Source organism: Podarcis melisellensis (genome assembly GCF_964234715.1).
Source record: "Podarcis melisellensis genome assembly, chromosome: 1".
NCBI lineage: Eukaryota > Metazoa > Chordata > Lepidosauria > Squamata > Lacertidae > Podarcis > Podarcis melisellensis.
In genome coordinates this window covers 16112205-16120130 of record NC_138528.1, presented here as the reverse complement: position 1 = coordinate 16120130, position 7926 = coordinate 16112205, and the positions used below count along the sequence as shown (strand labels likewise).

At 48.0% G+C, this 7926-nt stretch overlaps 1 long non-coding RNA gene across 1 annotated transcript; it reads right to left on the bottom strand.

Annotated features, from left to right (window-relative positions):
• Positions 1-4925: 4925 nt before the first annotated feature.
• Positions 4926-6850, bottom strand: LOC309378431. The gene is made up of 2 exons (XR_014172062.1): positions 6733-6850; positions 4926-6698 (listed from the first exon to the last, which is right to left on the bottom strand). It is a non-coding gene; the product is annotated as an uncharacterized lncRNA (long non-coding RNA).
• Positions 6851-7926: the final 1076 nt, after the last annotated feature.

Genomic DNA, 7926 nt, shown 5'->3' with positions numbered 1-7926 from the left:
GTCAAAATCTAACTATATTTGACATGCAGCAGGAAGCAGTATTTTATGGTATCCGAAATACAGAGTTGGATAATTGACAGGATTTCAGAGTTAGCATGCAGCAGATGTCAACATTTGACCATGTAGCTGGCCTGCAGCAGCAATCAGTATTTCCCATCTCCAGTGTTCACTATCAACATTTTCCTGTGTCTGACGGATAACAAGCCAAAAATCTGTATTTTGACAGAATCTTACAGCTAACTTCCAGAAGAATATAGTACAGATTGCATTAAGCTTGTATACCCAATCAAAACAGATGAACTAGATTCTTAAATAATTTTGATGACAATGTATACCAGATGTGACATTTTGACCTCAATGCTGTCATCTTAGCAAATTCTGAAATTATACAAAAGGTTGTTTCAGTTCTAACTTACATGGGAAGAATAGCAAAATTCTATTGTCTTGAGCATTAAAAGGCTGGGAGACATTTAGAAAAGATTGCCCCCCCCCCCCGTTTTTTCCATCCACAATGGACTGTTTCGTTATAAATGATCAGATAGGTTCTCCACCCATTCATAATTGTTCTGAGCTGCTTATGGTTTTGGAGTGCTGTCAATAGCAATCAGAAAACAACGTGTGACCCTATTTTCTGTGATGGGAAAATGGTCTGAACAAATGGCACTCAATCAGTACTGCCTTCCATTTTCCGGTACAGTGGTCCCTCTGGTTACGTACTTAATTCGTTCTGGAGGTCCGTTCTTAACCTGAAACTGTTCTTAACCTGAAGCACCACTTTAGCTAATGGGGCCTCCTGCTGCTGCCATGCAATTTCTGTTCTCATCCTGAAGCAAAGTTCTTAATCCGAGGTACTATTTCTGGGTTAGCGGAGTCTGTAACCTGAAGCGTATGTAACGTGAGGCGTATGTAACCCAAGGTACCACTGTACATGGAGAGCAGAAAACATAGAACACTGCCTTATACCAAGTCAAACCATTGGTCTATATAGCTCAGTATTGCTCAGCATTGTCTATGCATTGTAGGCTAATAATAATAATAATTTTATTATTTGTACCCCACCCATCTGACTGAGTTGCCCCAGTGACTCTGGGCAGCTTCCAATATGTATAAAAACATTACAAAACATTAAACATTGAAATACGTCGCTATACAGGGCTGCCTTCAGATGTCTTCTAAAAGCTGTGTAGTTACTTATCTCCTTGACATTTAATGGGAGGGCGTTCCACAGGGAGGGCGCCACCAGCAAGAAGGCCCTCTGCCTGGTTCCCTGTAACCTCACTTCTCACAGTGCGGGAACCGCCAGAAGGCCCTTCTGGATCTCAGTATCCAGGCTGAACGACGGAGGTGGAGATGCTCTTGCAGGTATTGAAGCCTTTTTTACCTAGGGATCCATTAGCCACGCCATCCCCTGGACCTCGGAGGGAACAAAAGTACCAGGAAAGCAAAATCTTCTTTGGAGAAAAAGAGTTTATTGAGATCTGAGCACAGAGTCAAGGTCTGTACTCAGAGACAGCCTGCTAGTTAGTTCCTAGAAATACTGGCTGTAAAGCAAGACACTTCAGCAGACTTTCTTATACCCCCAGACTTCCCCAATCGGCTAGCAAATATTGCTTGCTTAACACATTTTATTGCTTGCTAAACATTCCTGTCTTTCTGCTAAGCCAAGCACTCCCTCCCACCTCCTTGTACACGTGTCTTCTTTTGCTAGCTAAGCATTCCCTTCGTATCTCTTCTTATTCTTGCATTACTAAGCAGAAGTAAAGTAGGAAACATCTTGCTAGTGGTTTTCTCGGTTAACAGCAGTTTTCTGGCTAGGCAGGAAGCGACCTTCTGACCTGTAGCTAGCATCAGCAGTTTCAAGTAGCTGGTTAGGCAGAAAACGACCTCCTGACCTGTCTGATTTAGACTTTTGCAAGCAACTGCAATTTTGGGCTGTTTTGACCATCCTAGCAGAGTGCAGGAATTTACTATGTGTAGATAATATTAATGATTAACCGTTCCCCTCTCCCTTCACTCCCTCCTCTTCTTCTGAACAACCTAATACTTAGGTTCGTTCTGGGGTATGGGCCTATACTCCCTCATCACAGCGATGACTGTGGGTCCTAGCTTCCGTGACAGGAGTCTTTGCATCATTTGCTGCAAGCATTGCAATAAGCAGGGTATACAGAAGCAGAAAAGCAATAGAAGCATTATTGGGCCTATTCTCCCCACAAATACGATACCGTTCATGCCAACAGAAATACGAGAGCATCCATACGACAAGGGCGGTACATATCACTCCTACCCACCAAACCCAATATCTCCATGGTTCCTCCCACCAATATTCAGGGGGTGTGCTCATTGTTGAAGAGCCCACTGATATTTGTGCCCGACTACCTGTTGAGCCTCAAGGATGAGAGCCCACCGGTGAGCTGATGCTCCCACTATGTGGGTCAATTTTTCTATTAGCCCTGTTGGGTGGATTGAACTCTCGTGCTGCCTCCCTAGTGACCAGAGCATATGGAAGCTGAAATCCTGGGGTGGCAATTCTTACTGGCACTTGTTTAGTAATTTCAATGCACACCTGGCTAAGGCTCCCACCCCTGCGGTACTTGCATTAAGATAGGTTCCGTCTCATCAATCGCCTGCATTAAGATTAGAACCTGGTCCGCTAGATCAGGTTGGTACAGTGCTCTACCCCCCGGATAACAGTTGATTACCTCCTCACAACAGCGAGAGCAGTCCAGAACTCGATAGATTTCGAACGTCTCTGCAACTTCCCGTATGAGCACTATCCACATGTGCTGGACAGTGGTGTGGAAGAGGAGCCACAACGGGGTAGTGGGATGTCTTAATATGGTAACCTCATCAAACCCCAGTTGCCAATAGCCAAGGAGCACGCCATCTCTTACCACCGGCAAGACGAACCAGTCGTAGCAGAGGCCAGCAGGCCAATAGGGTTGGTATGGTTCGGTAGGGTCAGGGCAATAAGACATAGAGCAAGTCAATAAAGAAAATAAGAGAGAAAAGAGAAAGTCTTTGTAACTGTCCTTGTGATGATTAGTCGCAGGATCTCGTTGCCCGTGGCCTAACGCTTTTTCCTGGTAGCGTCAGACACAAGGTGATGATCAACTTCAGAGGGTCAGCGGGATTTCTTTTGCAAGTCCAGACACCCTTCTTCAGATGCGTGTGATGTACCCAGGGGATCACCTCGACTACTTTCACTGCAGTTGGGGATGAGGGGGTCGCCAGACGCTGTCACTCAGAGGGACTGGTGAACCGGCTCAGCGAGACTGCCACGGGACTGCAGGTGTACGCTTGAGGGAATACCTGGAAAGAGAGCAAACACACACAACAAACACAGGGATTGCACTTGTTCTTGGGTGATGTGATCTCCCATCTGCCCAAACCGGCGGGGATGCCTCGGACGAAAGGGGTTGGCCTGCCATATAGAAGTTCAAAGGGCGATAGTTCTCAGTCTCTTGGTTGGCGCACAGGGCACATTTTGGGATATAGAATATTCTCCCAAGGTGCGCCTTAGCAGCTGGGCCTCCCAAATGGGTGGGCTCGTGGTAATTCTTTACAATTGTGCTGGCCAGATGTTGGGGCACAAAAACACGGCTGTCCGGTCCTTCCTGGAGCGTTGCTCCTTCTTGGCTGGTCCACTGCTGTTCATCAAGGGTGTAACGTGGTTCCACATCGTCTGGAGTGAGTTCTGGTACCAATATCAAAAGTCCTGGTGGTGCCTCTAAATTGGCTGGAGAACAAATGTCTACGTTGGGGGCGCTGCCTGCGGGCGCCCCTCCCATCCAATTCTTCACCGTGCATAGAGATATCAGCAAGGCGGTCGTCACTGGAGGGGATCTTCAGGATGCTGAGACACAGTCCAATCTGAAGCAGCTTTCTCATGTGGTGGACCCAAGGGGTGGTGCCAGCGACCTTCACAGCTGTGGGTGTGGAGAGCAGATGGGCCCTTCCAGCACGGCGGCAGTGGTGCCTGGGACCGGTCTCATCCACACCACGTCACCTGGCTCAAACTGGTCATGCAAGAAGTTCGGGCCTGGGTTGAGAGAGAAAATCTCGAGAGAGAGACTGTACATAATTGTTCAATTCCACATCTTGAGCAGGGATAGGTGAAAGCATGCACACATAAGGAACCGGTCTCCCAAACATCACTTCAAAAGGGTGACAAGTGAATACGTTTCAATGGGAGGCTACAGACTCTAAGCAAAGGCAAGGGCAACATGGACACCCAATTAGACCCTGTTTCTTGCGTCAGCTTGGATAGCTGATTCTTTAAAGTCCTGTTCATTCTCTCTACCTTTCCAGAACTCTGGGGTCTATAAGCAGTATGCAGCTTCCAGTTGATCTGGAGCGCTTTTGCCAGTCCCTGTAGGACTGCATGAACAAATGCTGGTCCATTGTCAGATCCTATGGACCTTGGCAATCCATAGCGAGGGATGATTTCCCTAAGCAGGCACCTGGTTACTTCAAATGCCTTTTCAGTCTTTGTTGGCCATGCTTCGGCCCTCCGGTGTAGGTGCACACTGCCACCAGCAGGTAGCGGTGTAGTCCACAACGGGGTAATTCAGTAAAGTCCACGACAAGATCTTCCATAGGTGCCGTTCTACTGTGCTGAATCCCTGGGGGAGCCAGTGGTCCGGCTCTGGGATTATTCTTTTGACACAGCAGGCATTTCCTGGAGATCTGGGCTGCCAGTTGGTAGAGGTGGGCTGTATAGAAGCATTTCTCCAGCTGCTTGGTTGTAGCATCTGGTCCTATGTGGGTTGAATCATGGTATCTCTGAGTAATCTGCCGAGAAAGGGACTCTGGAATCCATATCCTGTCATCAGGGGTAAGGTACCATCCTTCTTTGGACAATGTCAGCTCCTGAGCATCTGCAGTGTCCCTTTCCTGCTTCGTGTAAGCTGGCATGTCAGTGGTGCTTAAAATTTCTTCTGGGACCAGTGCTCCAATAACCGAGGCGGGGGCCAGTTCTTGGGCTGCTTCCTTGGCCACTCTGTCTGCCAATCGGTTTCCTCTGGCCACTTCTCCTGGTCCAGTCTTGTGTCCATAACAATGGATAACTGCCACTGCATCGGGCTCCCATACAGCATCCAGAAGGTTCAATAAAGCTTGTGGGTGGGCCACCTGGCTTCCTCTGGAGGTAAGCAAACCTCTTTCTTTCCATAAGGCTCCATGGGCATGTAAAGTCAGGAATGCATACTTAGAATCTGTATAAATGTTTATCTTCTGTCCCTTTGCCAGGCTCAGGGCTCTGGTGACTTGGAATTTTTAACGCGGATGTAGTAGTAGCATCTGACATTTCCTCATTTTAGCCTGGGAGAGGAAATAGGTGCCTTTCGGCAGATGGCACGCTGATTCTTTCCTAAGCGGCCTCGCCCTCCTCTTCTTCTAACGGTGGACCTCCCGTCTTCAGGGCCATCAACTTCTTTGCCTGGTACTTCTTTTTCTTCTGGGTCTCTTTTCCTCTCTGATTATAAGTGGTTTGGGCTATTTTCTAACATCCATTTCAGGGTGTGGCCCATCTGGATTTTTCGGCAAATATCGGGCGCTGCCTGGGCTACAAAAGCAGTTTTTATGATAGGGGCATTGGCAGCCTCATCTGGGTCCACAGGAGTATACTGGCGGTAGGCTTCCTTCAGCCTCTTTAAGTAGGCTCCAGGGGCCTCCTCTGTTCCTTGTACTATTTCTCTGGCCTCCACGAAGTTGGTGAGTTTTCTGGCTGCCCTCCTCATGCCATTTAAGACATTCTGGCAATAAATGGTGAGAGTATTTTGCCCTTCAGTGATCTGATAATCCCAATTCAGTGTATTTTCAGGATATCCTGCTGCAACAGCTTGATCTCCTGCCCCCTGCGCTCTCATGTGTGCTCGGACTTCAGCATGAATTTGCCTAGCCTCTTCTGTAGTTAGCAGGGCATCCATCAAATATTACACATCATAAAAAGTGGGGTTGTATGTTTTAAAAAAAATTCCCTCAAACAGCTTAATGATTTTGGCAGGGTTTTCCTCAAATGAAGGGTTTTTGGTTCCTCCAATTACAAACATCTGCACTAGAGAAGGGACATGTTGAACTGTATGAGTTCTATTGGGCACCACCCCATCAGGTCCCGCGGGGGCCAGAGGGTCATACACTCTATGGAGAGGCATCACTCTGGCCGCGCCCTTCTCCTGTGCTTTATGTGCCCTATGGAGGGTCACTCTTTTCACTGCTTTCCCCACTCTTTTGTCCACGGGATTGGGGCTGGGCCATCTGTTCCCTGTGGCGGGGGTGGTGCCAGGGCTGTTGCCGGGGCATAAGGCGGTGGGGGCATTAAAACTTTATCTTCTTCCTTCTCTGAATCCTGGAGGACTGGGGGGTTGTCCTCCTGTTTTCCTGACTGAGCAGATACTGCTGCCTGAGACCTTTTGGCAGCATGACTTCAGCCAGGAGGGGGGGGTTCTTTTCCATATTGGTCTTCCATGTGGAAATGTAGGGGATTTGATCAGGGTGGACATTCAAAATGTTCTGATATAATGGATTAATGAGTTGCAAATCAAGGGTCCCAGTGGACGGCCAATTTGTTATTTTGGGGTGGGCCAATCTAATTTACACAATGTCCTCGTCCTCCCCTCTCATTAGCTTGAATCCCCAAAAGCATTTCAAAGGGGTACTTTTACTTTGGCCAGAACCCATTTCTTCCAGATCCTTCGCTACTATTCACAGTAAAAATTCTCTCACACTTCACACACAACAGACCTACAATTGCTCGGCCAAGGGGACACTAAGCCCTGGCCCACACTTGACAATTCAGTCACTGGAGTATCTTGACATGCAACATACAACATACAAAACACACCAATATAATTTCAACACACTAAACACACCAAAATAACTTCAGCATGCAATACACAAAACACACCAAAATAACTTAATTTCAACATGTCACATGCTACAGTTTGTCAGAAAATGCACAACCCTACAATCGCTCGGCCAAGGGGACACTAAGCCTTGGCCCTCATTCAACAATTCATCCACTGGAGTATCTGACACACAACATGTCAACAAAACACTCAATTCCCTCTGCCCCATTCCCTTTCCCAAACCTTTACCAATTCCTTTCCTGGTGGCATTCTTACTGCCGGGCACTCTACTGCCAACTACCAGGTGAGGCTGATCAGGCCTCTGGCCCTTTCCCTCGGGCCCCTAGCCCTTTCCCTCGGGCCCCTAGCCCTTTCCTTCGGGCTTACCTTTCTCCGCTGCGGACCTGTCCCCTCGGCGCCGTTCTGTCCTCTTGTTCTCCCTCAACTAGATGTCTCCGCTCCAGGACGGTGTGGCAATCTCCCCCTACAAACTGGCAGGGTGTGCACCGGAAATGCGAACGCCGATTGGAGCTGTTCACCTTGGTTGAGCCTGGCCCTCCGGTCCGTATTTGGGGAGGGGGCTGATCCCGGACGAGCCCCCAAAGAAATGAAGCCTTTTTTACCTAGGGATCCATTAGCCACGCCATCCCCTGGACCTCGGAGGGAACAAAAGTACCAGGAAAGCAAAATCTTCTTTGGAGAAAAAGAGTTTATTGAGATCTGAGCACAGAGTCAAGGTCTGTACTCAGAGACAGCCTGCTAGTTAGTTCCTAGAAATACTGGCTGTAAAGCAAGACACTTCAGCAGACTTTCTTATACCCCCAGACTTCCCCAATCGGCTAGCAAATATTGCTTGCTTAACACATTTTATTGCTTGCTAAACATTCCTGTCTTTCTGCTAAGCCAAGCACTCCCTCCCACCTCCTTGTACACGTGTCTTCTTTTGCTAGCTAAGCATTCCCTTCGTATCTCTTCTTATTCTTGCATTACTAAGCAGAAGTAAAGTAGGAAACATCTTGCTAGTGGTTTTCTCGGTTAACAGCAGTTTTCTGGCTAGGCAGGAAGCGACCTTCTGACCTGT